Consider the following 21,255-nt stretch of genomic DNA (forward strand, 5'->3'; position numbering starts at 1 on the left):
GTAAAAGATAATCTGACCGAATTTCTTTGGATGCCTTTTACACTTTCTTCAGAAAACACAACAAACAGTCTCTGCAGTAATAGCAGCTGGCCATACTACCACCTCTGAGGTCGTCCAAAGTAGAGGTTGGCTTGAGGAATCTGGGGTACTCCGAGAGATGAAAATGATTAAATCTTTTTTCGCCTGGGTTCAGCCTAATTCTCAGTGACATGCTGTGCACCAGGAAGATATTGCACAGTGAAGTCGGTCCTCTGGATGTATAGTAAATTTTGTAAAGAAAACCTATGACGCATACTTTCGTCCCGAAGCCTGTAAGCAATACAGGGTTCAAAGACTATTGTGAACCTATAAAAAACCGCTTTCTTTTCAAAAGATTACAGTATGGAGTGTCTTTCTGTTTTTTCTGATGGTAATAGTTGGTCAATAACCAAAGGGTGAGGACTGTTACTTTTCAGCATATGCTGGCATTATCAGGAATCGATATGTCTTCATATAGAAGATGAATTAACCGGTATAGCAATGTTAAGGTTATTAACAACCTCTCGCTGTCAGCAGACATTTTCTAGTTTATTCTTCCTCATCACTGTATTCTCTTGCATGCAACTGTCAGCCTGCTCGTGACAAAAGTATAGACACCCTTCAAAAGTTTCCAGTTACGTGATATTGTGTCGAGGTTAGATACCGTGACGGTATGCAGAATTTGAGGTCATGTCAAAACAAACAGTCGAACGCAACTAAGCCTTGTGATTGAAAAAAATGTTTGTATCTCAGATGGCGGTCGAACTGTCCATCAAGCCTAGCGGTTGGGTTTAAATATGGCTGGCTGTTTGATTGTCTTAGTGAGCCAGACCCCGTCAGCAGGGTAACAGATTGAGAAAGAGGAGTCTTTCCGTGGAGGCGGATAAAATAGGTTGTGATAAGATCAGGTGGTTGAAGTCGTGGGGCCTCCCAGGCATCCACAATTAAGGGGGCAGATCAGGCAGCAAACTAACAGGGAACTTCATCATAATGACCAGTCAAAAGTGACCTAAAGGCACACCTGCAGTTGATGTCCAACTAACAAAAGAATCAAGCGCCAGAAGTTACCATTGGATCTCGTGCGGCCAACCAAATGTGTCAGCTAGTAAGCGTTTAGAAGAAGTAATCCTCCATAATAAATGTTGTCGCAGTTTTTACATTTCTATTAGAAACAGGTCCTTATTAGCCAGGACTGTCAAATATCCCCGCTCCTATTTTTTGCTGATCAATCTAAAAGCAACGTGAGGAGCCATTTTTTAATTGTAAGAGGAATGAACGTTGGTTAGCCTGTCGTGGCCTAATAGTATAATACAACTGGCTTTTTTTCATATTATCCCGAAGATTTGTTCTGGCTTCATTGTTTACGTGCAAGTTTAACCCCCAATCTGGCTAGGCAGAGCAGGTAAACTAACCACTTTTCAAAAAAAGTTACAAATCGAATTTTATAATCCCAAACATCGTCCTGAGCTTCACGTGGAAACACATAATTTACAAAATTCTAGCTCATTCAAAATCTGTATAGCCACAATTTCAGCATCGTGTAAGGAATTTCTGATCACATTCATTGACATAATGCCGCCTCCATTCGTGTCACTACTGCATACTACTTGGATGTATGTGAGTAGAGTAAAACAGAAATTAAATGTGCAATGCAGATGATGCCTGTTCACAGAAAATGATATGCCATGAATAGGCGCGAGTAGGCAGTAGTAGAACATAGACATGTGACGCTCCAAATCAGAGGCAAATTCGTTTAAAATAATCCCTGTAGTGTTGTTTTCTGAATATATTCTTACAGTTAACAATCAAGTAATTATGTTACACTTATAAAATTACACCAAATTGGTGATCTACAAGCGGTTCCAACATAGCTGCTCACTTTTAGTCAATTTTTGACACTCATGTATGGAGCGCCTAATTTCTCAGTTTACTCATTTCGGCCAACTACTACACTAAATTGGCTTATATTTATTCCAGTTTATTTCAAAGCCGTTGGTAGTGCCATCAGATGTGATCATTTTTGACTGAAAGTTTATCCTGAGTGAAGCCAATCTATGTTGAAAAGCCAAGAAGCACTGTACAGCTTTTTCATCTTTACTTGAAATCATAAGCAGCGTGCATAGCAAGAACCTGCGTCCCCTGGGATGGTAGTTTTAAAAGTTAACCATTTTGTCGCCACCAATTGCTTAGAAATGCGACTAGCTGTTAACTGAACAGGAGATAGCGCTACTCATACTTTAACTTTCGAAATTATTTTCATTGGTTCAACAAATATCTATATATTTTCCTTAGAAATACATTGTCTTTCGACGAGATTCGAGACCCCCAAAATACTCTCTCACTTGCAGAACTAATTTGGTTTTAACTAGGGGTCCATGTGAATCCCAGTCAAATTGCACTTTTTATGCACCCATCAGGATATTGGGCTGCTCAAAGACTGTCTCATGTTTCAGTTCGTACGACATTGGAGGCTTTGCAGTATCCCGTGACGACAGAAAATACAGATCATTTGGCCGCTGAACACTCTTTAGTAGTCCATGACCGGTTTCGTTCTTCTTTGAGCTCATTACGTGATCGTGGTCTTCGAATTTTGGCCAGTTTCATGCTTCAGTTGAACCCCAACTTGGCTCACCAATTTGATTGGAATAGGAGTCCCAACTGATTCGCAGCCAAATATGTCGTACATAATGTTTCACAGTTCAGCTTGGTGCGCGAGGTTTTTTCATGTTTCAGCTGGTAAGGTAGTCAACGTATCACAGTATTTCATAATATCACTGCAAACTCTTCAATAGCCCACGACCATTTCGCTCTTTTTGGTGCTCATCAAGTAGACATAGTCTCCTCCGTTGAACTTATTTCCTACTTGAGCACCAAATATAACGCACTTCATGAGAAACGCTTAGTTACAACCCAGTAAATAATTTTTAAAAACCCTATCAATCAACAATCATACCTGTCAGCAAAATCTCACAAATCGCTTTTACTTGAACATTGTGTTCTCTACTTCCTCCTACATACTCATTCAGAGTGAATTCCCGTGCAGAATCTTCTGTGAGCGAAACATACCTCGACATTTTTATTCTGGACTAGCTAGTCCAAGGTATATCATTCAAACCAAACACCAAGTGGAAAAACACTACGAAAGATAAATTAATCGGAGGCCTGGTTAAATCTCCAACTCACAAATAGCTTTATGCCAATGGGCATTTTACCCCACATCCGCGAACGAGCATCAATTAAATGTTTACGGGAACTCAGGAAGAAATCACTTTTCACGAACTGAAGTGGTACACAGCTCACAACTGAGGCTAGTTGTTCCTGTTTGCTGAAAACACTGACCGACATTTGACCGACAGAAGGACTGAAGGTCATTCTGTGTACAATAAAACGTTATTTTTGAGTCGGAAAACTGCCGGCAGTCGGCATACGAAGCCACCAAGCCTAAGTAAGATGGTGTATTAACTGTTCGAAGTTTCAGTGAAGGTAAATGTATGTTTCGACTAAATTGTGTAAACTGTAGTCAGTAGCCATTCAAAATACAAGGCTTACCACCTTTTTTAAAGTAGTCCCCAATGGGACATTTGCTTTGCCGTGAATGGATATAGGCGGACGTAAAACTATTGTAACCTTTCTATTAGGTACTAAAGTGCATATCGTCGGTGCATTTATATAGTGAAATTTTTTCGCAGTCCAAATGAATGATGCTGGCGGACAACGTCTTTGCTATGAAATTACAGGACATATCTTAGGTACTTCTACCCTCACTGATAATAACGTTCTTATAGTTGATCATCATATTCGTTTATCTTAGTGTTCCACTTGGTGCATTTTGGGTGTAACTGCGTTTATCAAGCAATTTACCCTGGAGAATGTTCAGCCGATTTATGAGGCAAATTTTGCACGCCATTCCATGTGCCTCCGGTGGCACGTCTTTGCCTCAGACTACTGCTTCGCTATAGCTGGTAATGGACTGCGCTAGATAAAATCTGAAAAACTCCATTTAATTGCCAAAAGTAAATAAGCACATTAAAAGAAAATCATGCAGGAAGTATGCCATTTTTGGACGTGATACATCACTCATATTGTTAGTGAAAACTGTTCAACAGCCCACTACCGGTTTCGAACCGGAGCTCATCAGACAGGTGCAGCGTCCACTTGTTGTTTAATTTTTGAAAGTTTTGCACATTTACAGGAATTCTTGGATTATTTATTCAATTGGCTAGTAAGTTAATTAGTTAGCCAGTTAAAACCACTTAGCTTTAGCACCCTTTCGGTACCTAAGCACCATGCCACCCGGAGGAAGCACGATGCCTAGGATACTGCCAGGTTATCCAAGCTCATACAAGAGAAGTCGAGATGCAGAGGTCGGAATGGAACCACCGATCTTCCGGTCATTATATTCGCTCTTTAATGACTGAGCAATCTCCCCCTGCTAGTTGGTTGACTAGTTAGTCGGTCATTTATTTAGTTCGTTGGTTGGTTGGTTAATTAGTTAGCTAGTTGGTTAGTTACTATTAGTGATGATTTCTTCGGCGTTTTTCTCTATTCCGCCACGAAGATACTGGATCTAATTGTGGTACAACGGTTTGCCTAATTCCGTAACATATATAGCTGTTTGATATCCGTTTAACATCCACCAAGTCCCTCTTACCAAGAAGGTCTTTGGAAACAGGTCTGACAAACACATTCCCCTAGCACAACAGGTTGGAATTTGGAATAGATGAGGCACATTGTGTCTTATATTTTGAGTTACTTGAGTAGCCGACAAGCAATCTCTACTGTAGTTACTCTAGGTATCTATCGATTGAGGCTGGCTGCCCCTCTGGAACTCCAAAATAGAGTACAAACACAATTGCTGTGTTTACGGCATTCTCTGTGTCCAGACGCTGCAGAGTAGAATTGCAAATGATCGTGTAGCTACTAAAGCTTCGATGTTGGTATAGCTCCCAGTTCTTAAGCTGAGTCGTTGCTGCTTGTTTGAATGGTTCTTAGTACCAGACTCTGTGCTGTCCACCCCTTTGCTGAAAACACACATTGGTCGAAATATTAAACGCGCTTGTTTTGTCTGTGGCTCTCATTCATTGATGGACAATTTAAATCAAGATTTGACCACCCTCTTAACTCTCACAAAGTTATCGTATGTGTTCATAATAGCAGGAGATCCCCGTAGACATGTAGGATGCCTCAGTTCATTGGAAGCACACGTTGTATTTATGTTTAGTCTGAGCGTGAAGCGCAATGCTAACGACGGTTGTCTCCTGCGACTTTGTACTAATCATCAGATTTCCTCAACGTTGCTGGTTTCAAACGCAGAGGACGTTTTTACCTACCTGGCGTCTGTCTACCGTTGAGCTACTTAGAATTCAAATCCACAGTATTGTGAAGGCTCAAATGGCTTCCTTGCCTTTCATTCATAGTTCCTGACTGCCAATTGTTTTGGAATATAAAGGTTGATTCAAATCACACTATTGGGGCAGATTTTTGTTGAACGTTACATGCAATCCCCAAAACACGAGCTCCTCAGTAGCAGCTCCTTAGCTGCCAAATGCGTTTTCGGAAATTTACGAGAACTTGCTATTTACTACATTACAACAGACCTCATCGGAGGACACTGACCGCATCTGGAATGAAGCACCCGCGACTGTACGTAAGCCTGGAACTGTGCTTGTAGTGTTTTCAAGTGCGAAGACAGACCCCAATAGAACTCAGATGTTAATGTTACTCACTGACGTATGACGTTCTATCCCCTCGGCTCAGGATTCGAGTAAGTTAGGGGACTTCTAAATGACGGTTCAGATACAACCTGCGCATGGACAGGGAGCATGGTAGGACCAAAATTTTCGAGAAATGAAAGAAGCAAGTTTGGCTGGGAACGGGCGGTAACTGTTCCAGATAAACTGCAAAATATCCCTCAAAAGTTATTACATAATCAACGGTAATATTACAAACCTCATGTGTGATGAAGGCCAGTGATCGTTGGGCGAGATACTTGTAACAATGTTTCATTTGACTCTTTACTCCTGTCTTTATGTCCTCGGTGCACGCTCGCATTCTGAGACGTGCTTTATGAGTTTACGCAGGCAGTTTTCTCCTGTGACGTTCAAACGTGGTGAGGGAATTTTGTGTTCCGCTTTGTTCGTTCGTATTTGAGGAAAAGAAAGTATCGTAGAAAACCGTAACGGTGTTTGAAAAGTACATCCAAACTGACTGTTCTAATCACAGGAATAGAAGTCTACCGTAACTGGGCTAGCGGCTTCTGAACACGTAACGAAGGCCTTAGCGGATTCATCCCTGCGGCCTAGACAAACCCCGAAACAGGTGAATTTGGTTGATTTACTGTTGATCGCAGTTCTCCTGTTGATCTTCAGTAACATCTATTTAGTTACAACAATCACTGATGTGATCCACAGGGAAACGGTCAAACAACGTAACGAAGCACATAACCAAATATTACCACATCCACATACAACCAGTAACATTTCATTCGCAGCGCAGTGTGACTGAGAGCCTATCGTGTCTCGATTTGTATTTTCCATAGTAGGCATATCTATCTAATAAATTCGATGAGAGTGGTCTCTGGCTTCACATTGTGAAGTTATGACATGCCTTCATCCCATTCTGGAGGATTTCGGAAGACAAAATTTTTGTTGGCTTACACGGCTGAAATCACTGAAATCCGAATTCCGAGAACCCTTAGAACATTCGTAAATTACTTATTTGGATTGAAATTCACCAGTGTCACCGAACATGCAATAGTGGAATTCCTCACAGCCCTACAAGGTATCATTCACACTGTCAAATAAGATGAAGCCATCTTGAATATCAATCATAGTAGTTTAGATTGACAATGCATATTTCATTGCACAGTCAGCCGCGGTTCAGTGGTGTAGTGGTTATCACGTCCGCCTCACACGCGGAAGGTCCCCGGTTCGAGCCCGGGCTGAACCACATGTTTTCCACCAGTACTATCACAACAGCAGTGAATTTGAACAGGAGCACTTTTCAGAGATCAAAGCCTGTCATCAAAATCACTGTTCCCTGCCCAATTACGACTAAAGCTCTATGGTTTTTTTTTCAAGCAAAAGACTATCCAAATCGTGGACAATCGGGTTCAACTATGGGTTGACTCCCGATGGAGTTGTGGCCCATATTGGAGTACAATCGACTCTTCATTTGGAGATCACAAATCCTCTGCACTTGTTAGTACCGTGAGCCCATGGAAATGTATTCTCTTCGTCCAGGTTGAATCCACTTTTCAGGTTTACCGGAAAACTGGAAACGCCCTCAAGAAGAAGGCCAAGGTTTCCGTTCAGGCGATTGTGCATGACTGTGCATCCCCAGTAAACACAGTGCCACCGGTGGCTAACGGTGGCCAAAGGTGGCTAGCTTTGCCACTGATTTTGTTTGTGAATACAAGCCAAACATAGCATTTGTTGCATAAAAGCCTTCTGAAACAAATGTGCCACCGGTGGTGTCGCGGTGACGTGTTTACTGGGTCGTAAGCGGGAGTGACTTACTAAACAGATTATCATCCGAAGACAATCACGTTCCCTGATGTCATTGACATTGACAGTAATTGTAGTTAAAGAACATTCATAGGTGGCCCAGAGACGAAGCCGAATCATGTTTATTCACCGGTGCATAAACTGAAAGCGCCTTCAGATTAGACGAGCCTGCCGAAGGAAATGCCGTACTCTGAAATATACAAACCTAGATAAACTGCAAGTGAAATAGTGTTTGTGTTAACTAGAAAGGCTCATTTATCAGAAACATCTGAACTATCACCATGGGGATTTTAGCCAGAGGCCCGAATTCCCCAGACCATGATTCCGTTGACTCTTTGAACTGGGGTCCACAAGTACACGCACCTTCTAGACACAGATTGCTCGCGCCCGAGTGATTCATTGTGAAATTTTTCTTCAATGCATTCTCCTCTTCCAAACAGCCGCGCCCGCCAATTCACCAGTTACATTACGTCATTGGCTTTTATTACCATAAACGCTTACCAACTAGAGACTATTTCTTGTTTGGCCAGTTGGCCTCGGTTTAACGTAGAAATCTGAGGTCACCGTCGTGCTACTGTATTGTGCATTAGTAGTATGCAGCAACCTTCATTTTGTATGACACTTTCTGAGGTTGTGAATAAAGCTACTCAGTCACAAAACTAGCAGTTATTTGAATGAAGATGTTCTCAAAACCGTCATATGCATTTAATCGGAATTTCGTGATCACATCTTCAGTGGATGCCAAATCCCCTGCTGCCGAGGCTGTAAATTTTCTGACACGTTTTTTGAACCAAAAGAGTTTGAAAATACACTATGAGGCTATTGACCAAACTGTATACATATATCTCATTGATCAGAATTGGTATGTGCTCCTATTATACTGGCACTTTCAAACCTAACAATGATCCACTTGTGTGGCAAGCAACCCTGAAATCCACTCGAAATCTTTCACAAGTTTCGCATTCTGTGGGTCAAACTGATAGCAACCAAACTATGCCAGAATTCTACTTCACTGCCAGATGATAGAGCCATGCTGATCAGGCTGACTGACGTCTATGTAGGTACCCATTTGAATCAGTATGAGTCAGCTGATGCTTCCTAATTCACAAGACGACATCGCCCTTTTAGTTCAATTCTTCCAGACTCAGTTTCTTGATGTGGTTCCGAAATCAAGAGCCGCGATCCCTTCAAATCTACATATATTTTACTATCGATGGTACAAGTGAACAGCAAGAAAGACGGGAGATGATAGTCTTTCCGACCTCCGATGTTTATGAATGAATGTAATTAATTGTATTCAAACTTCTTAGACATCACTTTTTAATCACATATATGTAGGAGAAATGACTTCTCAAACAGTCACGAATGGCTTCAAGCTTTGGAAGCCGTTGCTGCCGGAAGCATTGTTCTAATGTGAATATATGACCATTCTTCCGTCTACCCAGCCGAAACTCCATTTGCTCCTCTTGATCTTGTGTCTCACGTGCTGTGGTTAGTAATACTGAAGTAAATAACCCCATTAGCACATGCATTAGGATAGTAAACCTTTGGTTGGAATTGTCACTTTTTGCACCTAGACCCTGGTTTCTGATATTATTTTGAATAGTCGATTAACAGAGGGTATTCTGGATGATTTTTCCTGGATTAGCTGCAACACCTTAGGTGCATTTCTGCCGCACCAGCCCCCTTCTTTCCTCGCGCATCCCGGTTCCATCGCGCCTCCCCACACGTGCACACATTTTTAGCTCATGTTGACGTCTGGCATATTGTCTAGCCGAATCGGAATATCACGTGGGTATATGATATCCTGTATAAAGCAGTGATAGAGACCGTTCTGGGATCAAGTTGTTTGTATTTGCACGTTCGGAAACAGTGAAAATTAAGTTTCCAGAATTATGTATGGCGGCTGGTTTGTCACTTGCGTATGATGTCCAATAATGAGGCCATTTTCAGAACGTCATATAATGGGTTTTTGTAAGTTGGATTAGATCGTAAATCGCAAAGCTACTTGACTACTAAGATGGATTTTTTTTCTCGGTTTTACCGACGTGATTCAGTGAAAATGTACATTGACCGAGGACACAGTCCGAATCAAAATAGGTATTTCAGAGTGACTGACAGCCGACTACTTAGCCTCCCTCCCCATAGCTAACGGTTATGTTATGGATGTGGTCCCATGATTGTTCAGCTAGGTAACCAGATAGCACAATTTAGTCCGTTTAACTTAAACCCAATATTGTTGTAAGACAACTCGTGATCAATATAAATCCGTGAAGAACGCTCACGTCCTGGGTTCAAACTAAACATGCCACCAAGTCTTTTCTCGCATGGCACGAGGTGTCCTATTTGCGTGCTGAGATCTTTTGCGCCGTTGTATAAGAGAGTGGTCATTTCTCAATGAAAATCTGTCACTCAAGGGATCAGTGATAAGGTTGCTTGGTTCATAAGCAGGAACTATGAGCAAAGTCCAGTTGGTGTTTCGTTCAATGAGAGTTCTAAGGGAAACTGAAAAACAACCAGCACACAACTAATCGTTTGCAAGTAGCCAATCGAGTAGGGTAGCCCCATCTCTGGAGCTGAGCACTCTATCAACCCCGGAACAACCAGCTGCTACAACTGAAAAATCATGTGGAGTTCGGACTCGGTAACGCGTAGAGAACAAGGATGTCATTATGGGAACAGCCGTACTTTGAACTTGTTCTCTGATTGCAAAAGTGCAGCAGATGCTTGTGGAAAAATTATAAAAAATGTGCGCAAGAGCGGTTTGTCCGCTAGCCTTCCATAAAGGATGAAGCAAGGAGGAAACAGGGTCTGATTACTGAAAATGGAATGGCTGATTTGGGCGCTGGTGTGTAAGTGGTCACTTCCACGGGTAATTGACTGGCATTTTCACGACTAGGATGACAGGCATTTAAGACAAACTAGTGAAAATATGAGGTATTATCAGTCATATGTTTTCAATCATCCGACCGGCCGTGTGCAACCGCGTGTCATCAACAGATGCCAGTGCCACCACACGAAGACAGATGTGGTATGCAGTTATATTTCTTGGTGTAATCCATGGTTGTATGTGGGTCTAAACATTGCCTGGGTGTTTAGAATTAGAGAGAAGAACAAGCTGAACACTTAGCCAAGGTGTTGACCTAAAAGGTTAGACCACGAGGCAGGACAAGCCTACCAGAGTAGTATAACTTTTCAGTGACAGGTTGTCGCACTTCTTACAATCCCCAAAATGGAGCGAGGGAATGTTGTGCTTATGAAGTCACTAGCCATTGACCAACATGGTAGAAGGGACCGCGTGCCGCAAGCTCAATGGGTCATTTAGTTGCGCAAATAGTCGCCCTACGAAAACGTCCAGCCTCTTCGTGACAGCTTTCTTCCTAAAGAAAATAGGTCATTCGAGGAACTAGTCGACATAAAATTACTTTCCGTTAGTTGCATGGATTTAAGATGACTGCGGAATATCTTATCAACTTGCAAGTTAATCGCAATAATCATTAACCACACGTGGACGAATAGTAGTACTACACTGATAGCCAGAAGTTAGTGATTCCGAATATTCCCGGAGATTTGTGAGATTTGGACTGATTGAGGCTCAGAACGCCTGCCTTGTTGTGATCCTAGATTAGCTTAGCTTTTACTGTGAGAACCCCGCCTCAAAACTTCAAACTCCCCTTGAGATCTGGATCTAAAAAAGGTTCTCAAAGGCTACATTATCCTTAGTTTAAAATGTATACTTCAAAATGCTCTGTAACTCGATGCAATCGATTTTACGGAAGGTAACCGAAGGACGGTTGCACATCTGATCGTTATTCTGTTTTACTGCCGCTCGGCATCCCTCCTCGTTACCAGGAGCATAAGATCCTAAAAATGAATAACCGGAGATTTCGAAGAAACAGGCATTCAGGTAATTTTGCATCCTGTATGATGATCATATTAGTTTGGCATTAGTTTCACTGCATCATGTGATTAACTCTGCGCTTGTCGATAAGGTTCACTGATCTACGCACACACTGCAAAAAATGGCTGAATGAAACAGATTTCGGACAAATCTAGTTCACAAAAAGCCACACTTGAAAAACTGGTTGAACTGCATCCAACCTGCTTGCTATTTTCGGTCAAGGGTGATCAAAAAGCCTTCAAAAATACAGTATTCTTATGACGATCTCTACTGTTCAGCTTGGAGTTTGGAGGAAAAAATTGGAAGAGTGACCTATTTTACTGGGAGACGTAGAAGCAAACGCCCTTTTTTAATAACTGCGGACATTCGGTAAACTAAATAGTACGTCAGAACTCACTGCGGTGATTTCAGTGAATCCTGCAAACCAATTGGAGTAAATGTATCATTCTGGTTCATTCCCTGCGTCAATTGTAAGGGAATTGTGTGCGTCATTATGCCGAAATGAGCCATTTTGACCGTGCTGGTTGGATTGTGCACATGCTCGCTTGCGGTTCTATTTTGATTACCTTCGCACGATCAAGGCGGACGCGTTGATTGGAATTACGCCATCACACACAATTTGACGGCATCAAATTTACTTCAAATGAAAGTTCCCTTTACGATGTAGATAATGCATATCCGATTGTTTTTTGGTGAATAATTGTTTGTAATTTTTTCTTGAAGTTGTCGTCAGGTGCTTGAGGTTAGTTTGTAATAACTAGCGCAAGGTACCCCGTGCCGTTGAAATAAAAGTGCAAGGATGCTTTGAGAGACATGATAGGTCTGTTTGCGTTTGGTAAGTCTTCTTTCCCCTGTCTTTTATGTCTTCGTCTGCATGAATGGTTGCTTTCTAAGGAGACCATACAATCAGCACTGTTGTTCATCTGTTGCATCTGTTGTGTAGGTGAAGATGCTAACGTTTCACCAGGGCGCACTACGTTAAGATCATACCTCTCCGATCGGAATCGCGACGACGAATATGTGTTGAGCCCCTGGTAAAACTTTGGGTAACGAATGTTCGATGGCGAAATAAATGAACTGCTACCGAAATGCCCTTCTGAAATCTCAGACAACCGGAGCAGCTAATGATACTATAACACACTGATAAACGAAGCAGTAGGACGTTTGACAGATCTTAAAATGAGAAATTTGCATACATGTAGCATGAACCGAATAAGACGCCTGCGGACGGGCTCTCACCGCCCGCCTCCACGAATGGGCATGACCTTGGTAGCTTGGTCCGTAAAGCACGCGTTGGATGGAGATCAGCTGTCCGTGTCCTTCCTAGGCTTGCATATCTCGGATTCTCTGATGGAGTAGCTACCACTCCAAAATCGCTGGACGAAGCAGTGTAAGCACATCGTATCTATCAGCTTAGACAATAAACAATCGTCCAATCTTTAGAAATAATCCACATATATTCAGTTGGGACATTATACTCTAATTACACCTTTCACTGGGGGGGGGTAAATTTGAGCTCACATTTTATTTCTGAGGGACAAAAGCAGAGCGTTTTTTCGGAAGTACATGGCAGGTAAGCCACAAGAAGTTACGTCTCCCATTTACTGATTTGGAAGTGACTAAAAACGATTGATAACTAGTTTGCTTGTAACCTTTGTGGGTGCCGTCGGGCAAACAAGTGCTGTGAAGTGTACTGAAATTAAATATAGTGATTACAAACAAGGATAGTTTACTTCATCTGCTCTCATGCGACAAAGTTGTCCAAATTCGAAGAATTCGCTGTGATCTAAATGGTTTTAGTGTTTCCTTTTGATGTCAGTCTCATGTATACTTTTATATTCAGTACAAAGGCCGTGATGTTCCATACGATGATGATGTAAAATGTGTTTCCAACATGGTCTACACGCTGCGAACCCTCATATAAATGACTCCTTTTTCCGACAACCCAAATACTCAATGGGAATTTGCATGCACTGTAATACAAATCAACAGTGTCGCATAGGAACCATCTCTACAAGCCATTAATTGCATTTAAGGTAATTACCCGTGGAAATCGGCCTTCGTGAGGTCTATATACAGACACTAATGTGGTATCCACAAGAAAAGGAACACCCTGCCTCCATTCCACATCATTCTGGGGATGTAGTTGTCCGCATGTTTCAGATCTCGGACAATCGCTCCTTTAGCACCACTCCCACCCCTGACTATCAGCGCGAACGAATTTCCCGACATCACGCGATGGGCTTCGCCCTGACGTGCTCCGGCAACGAGTCATAATCTACAGCCCCCGAACCGTGGCGCAAACGAGCAGTCACATGGTATGACATTTTCGTGCGTCTGCTATCCGTCTGCGCAGTGTCAAAAAGTCGTTTAATTGTGCGACCGCTTTTGGACACACGCGCATGTGAGACGACTGCTGGGGAAGCAAGTAAACTGGTTGTACATTGTCTATTCGGGGCGGGGAACAGTAAATAGAGAAAATGGTCTCACGTACGCCAACGTGGAGGTCGTATGACACAGCGTGACGCATCGGTCAAAGACCGTAAACAAGTCTTGACACAGAAGTCAAACAGTTGTATGCATGATAGCGGGCTCACGCAGATCCACTATATCCCCTTTCACATACTTGATGGTATGTACCAGTTATTGGCAAAGTGAACAACTTTGTGATGGGTATTCTGGATAGAGTACATACAATCCTCACTCCAGACACTGTCTGCAGCGAAAGATGGGTGCCGTTAGGAATCCCAGACGTCCGAACTTTTAGACATCTATTCTGTCGGTAACGAACTCTAGACAGGGCAACAGTGATTGTTCCAGTTTTCCGAAACCTTCCAGAACTTCCGTTAGTCACTCTGTCGGACTATTCACATGACATCCCTGACCCATCTGTGACCCACCTACTAGCAAGAGTGCGACAGTGTTTTATAGGTATTTTTGGACTTCACCAAGCGAAACGTGTTCCCATCTGCCATGTTTTTCGAAGATCATCATTCCTGGAGCCCTCAATAGCAACTATCGAAGACAAACCACGTACGTCTACTTCTAGATTGCCTAGTGAGGCATGTAGTGCCATGTATACTTCGAGTAGGAATATTCAGAGCAAACATGTTCTCCATCTTACTTCACACTTTACTTGCATGCGGGTGCAACGTTGGACGACCAAACCTGAATGTAAACCAACTTTTCAAGCCGGGACAACGTACGGTGAATCAGCATAGCTTCGCAAACAGAAAACTGTCGTACGAAGTTATCCTCATTTCAACAGAATAGATATAGACTGTTTCATCACCTTCACAATAGGCAATTGAAACATCTGGGTAAAATTATTGTACAAGTTTGGTCAGATGAACAAAAATAATGGTTCCATGTACATTATTCAAAAGCTTTAGCAGGGTCCCTAATTTTTACATGGTCGTGTTGATACAGCATATCCATATGTGAAGTTTCGAAAGCATTTTACAACTTTTAACATGAAAGAAATCGGAGGCAGGAAATCTGGTTTGACTATCTCATCCCACTTGGGTCACTGATTGTTCAGGCTTTCCGGAAGGTAGTGAAAATTTAGATTCAATTCATTTGCCAATGCGATTTAGCGATACCCACGTTTGCGACGCAAACTTTTCGCCTAATGTTTGCCGATAGTGCTTTGGAAGCTGACTCTGCTCGGTACACAGTTTGAGGGCGCACAGCATTGTCCTGGCTTCTACCAGTCTTATGCTGTAACTCAGATACTTCTGAAGTCCATTTAATACGCGTGGGTCCAACGGATCCGGTTCAATGCAGTAGGGTGCTAAGGATGATATGTCGAATTTATGGTTGATATTCGCTCGTCTAGTGCTTATAACCTATAAATGGACATGCGTGTGCACTAGGAAACCGTGGCTAAACACCTGTTGAAGTAACACGCGAAAACTGGATGGGAATGTGACATCCATGGAAAGTGGGAGCCAAACTTCATCATGAAAAGACTTTGCACTGGCGCGGCAACGGTCAGCAAACTCGTGTTAAGCCATTAGCAATGTTGTGGAAGGTAGGTAGCTCGGGTGCGCTGTTTGGTTGTTGGTCTGTTCACCGAGCTTGGTAGTTGGATTGCATCACCAGTGCATTCATCACCAATCGAGGGGGCATCGTCAGTGGGTCCCACTCAACCCTGCACTGAAGATGTCACCTCGATTGGTGATGAAACCTTTGCAATCCAACTGCCAAGCTCGTATTGGGCTACCAAGATAAAAACAATCAGTAACCTTCCTGCTTCCTGTTCAAAAGTAGGAATCGCTGTCTATGGATTAATCTAATACTTCCAAACACCATATGGATGTTCCTGACAGTAGGCATATTGTACTATCATGCATCATTACGCCTGTATTGAAAGCAGACCCTACAGGCATGGCGAAGTAGATTATATACGACTGCTTTCCACGCTGCATTAGTGTGAGTAGAGGGTTTCGTTAAGCATTTGTGTGTCACTATGACTGCCACTGAATACTGGCAATTTCGAGGATGAACCGCTTTTAACTAAACATGTAATGACACTGGAATAGATATTACACTGGGTCATAGGAAGCGAAAGTTGTCGTCATTGTATCCGTATTATGCGGAAAGCAGACAACCGTATGAATTCAACTCAATCTAATTTTAGCCGGCATCTGTAGGAAGTTGTGTTTTGATTGGATGGCTTCCTGTTGTTGTTAGTGGCTTAGATACAAATCCATTCTAATAAATTATTTGATCAAGCGGCCAATGGAGGGTGTAGATAAAGCAAATTTGCACAGACTATCCCATGAGTCCCGGGACGATAATAAACTACTCTGACGAGCTATAAAGACACACTCTTCTTTCAAAACGTAAGTGAGATGTTCAACTGGCACGTTGTTCTGAGGCCACATACTAGTCGAACCTTAGCATTGCTGCGATTCGCGATATACCTATAGAGACTACAGCATGTTAGTCTTTTATCTAACTGGTTTGTCTTTCATCCCTATTTCATTACGGACTTCTCACTAGAGCTGTGAAATGTATGGACATACTTGAATGCGAGACTTAAACAAAGTTTGATCTCTTGGTGTGACATACTCTCCTTGTGATTCTCAAAAACCAATTAGGAGGGCAGCACGTGTCAGTCGACACATTTAATATACAACGCCCACTTCGAAGTAAACCTCGCCACACTTAGACGTTTTTACACAAGCCTCCAGTGTGAGTTTCTGTCAGTTGAAGCTTCAAATCCTGGGTTATTCACATGTCTTGATGTGTGGACTGTAGATACGTGTAAATACGGTCACTGGTACAAAAGTAGTTACCGGATATTTTGGTGTGTCATGCAAACGCTATCGAACTATTTTCAAAGGACCATAGCAAAGTGTGTTATATAACATCCACTTGTTATATAAAACAGGAAGACTCTGCAATATGCAAATTTATCATTGGAAATGCTCTGCTGGAAGAATATTGCCAAAAAGGGCTCATAGAGGATTCAGTCCAGATAGGCTTATTCTCACTTTGGTACAGAGGATATACCGGCCCAATCTTCTAGTATCAGAATGAAGTCATAGGACTGGACGGCACTCTTCATTCAGCATTCGATCATGCTAAGTAGCAAAATGCATTTCAGCTCGAAATAAGCTGACTGACTGCAACGAAGGCAGTTGGCCTATTCAGTCTCGATTATGTTGTTTCCTCATTCTGTATAAAGACCCACTGGGTGTTATTCCCTTGGGTTCACACCGTGTACTTGGTATTCATTTGGGGGCGTATGAGGCTCACCACAACCCACGTGTGTTATTGTGCTTTGTGAGGATACCTCGGGGTAGTTCGACATGACAGGCCAATCCACCAGCAGAGCACGTGAAGTAATGCAGTATCCCAAGGGTCAGGGAGCCAGCGGTTAAATGATGGGGCTGACCAATTGGAAACAATGCGTACATTTGCCTGATGAAACTACGCAGGAATCATATGAATGCTACGTACACCTTTTAACCAGTGATTAGTCAACTAGCCCAGATCCACTCGTTAATGCGCAACTGTTAAAATATGTGGGATCGCTTCGCCTAATCTAATAGCAAGCACTGATAGCCTATATGTGCCACACTAGTCGTAGTCTCAGGTCAACTGTGAGGCAAGTAGAAGCAAGGCTGTACTCACCTCGTAGAATATCGTGTGCATAGGCAGCATCTATACAAACAAATGAAACAACCACAAAATCCCACTACGTCCGGTCATTGATAAACTCACAAGAACGGTAAGTGCTACGTTTTCTAGTCAAGGGTAATTCAAGCAGTACAATGCAAGCCGCTGGGACAGTTTTCAAAGCCGCTGCATCTGATATGGATACATTCTTGGTGAAACCAGGTGCTGCATTGGAAATACGCCTGACTCCTACTGAACAGTCAGATTACAGTCAATATTTCGAAAAGACCCAATGGTTGTCCTATACAAAACAGTCCAAATTTTCGTCAGCATTTAATTTGCTTGAATGCATCAACAGGTGGGACCACCAATAACCTCACTCAGGCCAACTCTACCTACCGAAAAAAGCGGCCGATGAATTCCTGGATGAAAGGAAAGCAGCCAAGAGATGCTAAAAGTAAACCACGTGTGTACGCCAGTCTGCTGAAACCCAATACGTGGCCGTTCTTTTATTTCCGACCAAACATAACACAACGGCAGCCTGATTTACTGATAGGAAAGGTCAAGGAACATATGCCTCTGTTGAAATGGAACACGATGGGACAAAACTACTTACGTGGAACTCCGTTTTTACTACACAAACAAGATGCGTTGGAGACTCCCACGGAAGACAAAAAACCGCATCGATATGAGACTTTGCCACTGTTTTCAGGGTTTGGAGCACAGTGTTCCTGCAAATGCATGCTTTCAGTAGACAAGACGCGTCCACATAATCAGATTATTTGATGAATGCTTATAAAAGCACCAAACAGATGCAAGAGCAGGTTGAACAGTCTGTGCTTGAATCTCCTAAAACCGTATTACTCCGAATACTGGTGATTAAATTGGCAAGAAGAGGTTAGAAGAAGAATCTAACGACCTACCTACTTCCACATAAATTGGGGAGGACATGTTTGCGTTCCCTGAGTCATCACTCTAGAGTTATCTCTGTTTAAATGAGGAAGGTGCTTAGGATATACCAACCAAACATCCAGTCAGTGTATAATACCATGGTCTATGTTCTGACAGTGGGCACGTGGGCGTTGTATGAGCTTTTCATGTGGTGGCCACACATTTTTTTGAGCCAAGCTTTAATGATTGACCGGAATTCAATATCAACGTCCTGAAGTTGAAGGTGGTAGTGGCCTGATCAGTATTCAAATACATCTTATCAGCCGAGGACCACGGGTAGTAAGCTAGTAAAATTGGGGTTTCACGAGTTCACCACAACTGTATCTAGCAGTAGTTTTCATGTTAGTTGTACGTAGTTGCGGGATTTGTGTTATCAATATTCCCATTAATTTCGTTCAAACTGTCTTATTTCTGTCGTGGCACAATTATACCGAACAATTCACACCATAGAGAGAGAGTTTCATTTTTCTTAGGGCCGGGCTGTGGTTTGCGCCTCGGATATTGAACACCTAATGCGAGCGCCTCTCTAATACTTTAACAGCTCGCGATGGACGCGCTTGAAAAGGCTAACATGTCTGCGCTTCAGTTTTGTGTAGCTACCTGACCAAGAAGTACTGACTGACAGGTCAATCTGTCAACTAAATCACCACATTTTCCAGATCGTCGTTCGGACCGTCGGGCAAACCAATCTCATCTCTCAAACGCAAATGCGCTAATCTGTTCGGGCTCGATAATTTATGTGCGTCCAACGTGAGTTGATGGAACAGTGATAACAAGGCCGCCCTTAAGCCTGGTGTCTAGAGTTCAAACCCCGTCATGGTCATGGATATGCACGGCTGACAAGCTCTAATAAAGGTGAAGCTAGGGTCCAATACTCCTTCCCTAGGGCGCGGTTACTCCAGAATAATCACGGAAGGGAGATTGCCTGCGCGACAGTGATGTGAACATGGATTTCTAGTTATTTGCCTTGCGGCAACGGCAGTCTTGTGTTTTGTGTGAGGCAGAACCCTTCAGATCGCGTGGTGCGGCCTAGACAGAAAAGTCAAAAACACGATTAAAAACGAGAAGTTGTGAAATGGACCATGAACGTAGATTAAATCGTTCCATAAATTTATGTAATATATAGTCTTCCTTCTGGTGGTTTATTCAACAGCAACTGTAAGAAACCTAGCTAAACGTACAGCCCAAGTGTCCAAAATTTGCGATATAATGACGAGGACATGTTCTTCTGGCACTTAAGGGTGAGTTTCATATAAGTGAAAGGTAATTAGCATTCGTGGAGGTATGCAATATCGTGGTCCGTCACCTAATTCCTAACTAACTCCCCTCTTGAGATTAGATTACTCCGTGACCTCATAAGCCACAACACAGTTGAACGTATAACCGTTCCAACAAGCACTGTTACCCCCTATTTCCGCGACTACAAACCCGTTAAGAGGATTCTGGTGGACAAATTTAATAAGCCACCGGGAAAAATAACCAATCTTTTGCCTAGAAGTAGTCGAATTTACGGAGAAAATAGTGGTGCGTGGTGGTGAGAAAACCCTCTGAAATTCACACTGGCTTACAAATACCGCTTATTTCTTGCGCGTTGCCACTGACCTGCGTCTGGACATGTTGAAATGTCGTGCCTGATGACGGACATCGCAATAGCAAGCGGACAGGATATTCACCCAGTTTTCAACACTGCCGCTTTCTTTCGAGCAAGCGTTAGTTTGTTTCTCCCAAATATCTCAGAACTAGTATCGGGACTGTGTGGGTCGACAACGGGGAGAATAGTACGATTTACCTAGTCATCAGGAGGATGAGTCATTGTTTTGGGGGAAATCTATTTCTCGGACTAAGCTAGTGACGAGAAACATAGTGGCTGTGGTTGTTGTGGTTCTTGTGGGACCGAATGTTTTTCAGGCAGCCTCCCGCGCGTTTAGATGCATGCTTATGGTCATCGTTATTGTACACGAGATACGTAGTAAACAGCCCTGTCCAGAAGTTCGCCACTGTGCACTAGATTTACGACAAATTTTCGAGACGAAAAACACAGTACACTTCGGTTGATCAAGTTACGGGATAGGGATTTGAAGGATTGAACCAGACAGTGGATAGCATCAGTCAGTGTCAGTCTGCTGTGTTTAGCGGCCGGATAACCTCAACTAGCAGCTGTCTGTCACCAAAGTGGACTGGGTCATAATGTTCCACTTTGGAAGCATACAGACCTAGTTAGTGGCATGTTGTTCCCAATATTTCATCAAATGAAAGCGGTGCTTAGGCCCTTTGATGGGGTTCATGAATGCAGTTATTGGTGGAGTGGTCACAGTCAACTGGAAGCAAAATTAATGAAAACGAGGCTTTCCAAGCCTGACGTACGTAGTTTTAGAGGACTGTAAAATTACGCTAGCTGAACGAAGCGAACAGAATTCGCTTTTAGCATCGGAAAATTCCCAGAAGGCATATGTTCCAGGAAACTCTTAACAAAACACCTAGCTAAGAGATCCTATAGAAGTAACAACTTCCGTGGAGTTCTTCAAATTTCTTATGAGATGATCAGTAAAATTCCAACACATCCCACCCAACCGGGAGAAATATGAGAGAGTACAGGTTCACAAGGGCAGAACCACATCGTAAAGTAATGATTTGTCGCCAAGAAACAATTTTTGTTCTTTAATGTTCATGCCAATTTGTGAACTTGTAGCCGGCAACTTATCTGACTGTTTTTGGGTGGTCATAGCATGCTTCCTCTGGATGAGAATCTTA

The sequence above is a fragment of the Opisthorchis viverrini genome, assembly GCF_000715545.1.
Source record: "Opisthorchis viverrini unplaced genomic scaffold opera_v5_324, whole genome shotgun sequence".
NCBI classification, from domain to species: Eukaryota; Metazoa; Platyhelminthes; class Trematoda; order Opisthorchiida; family Opisthorchiidae; genus Opisthorchis; species Opisthorchis viverrini.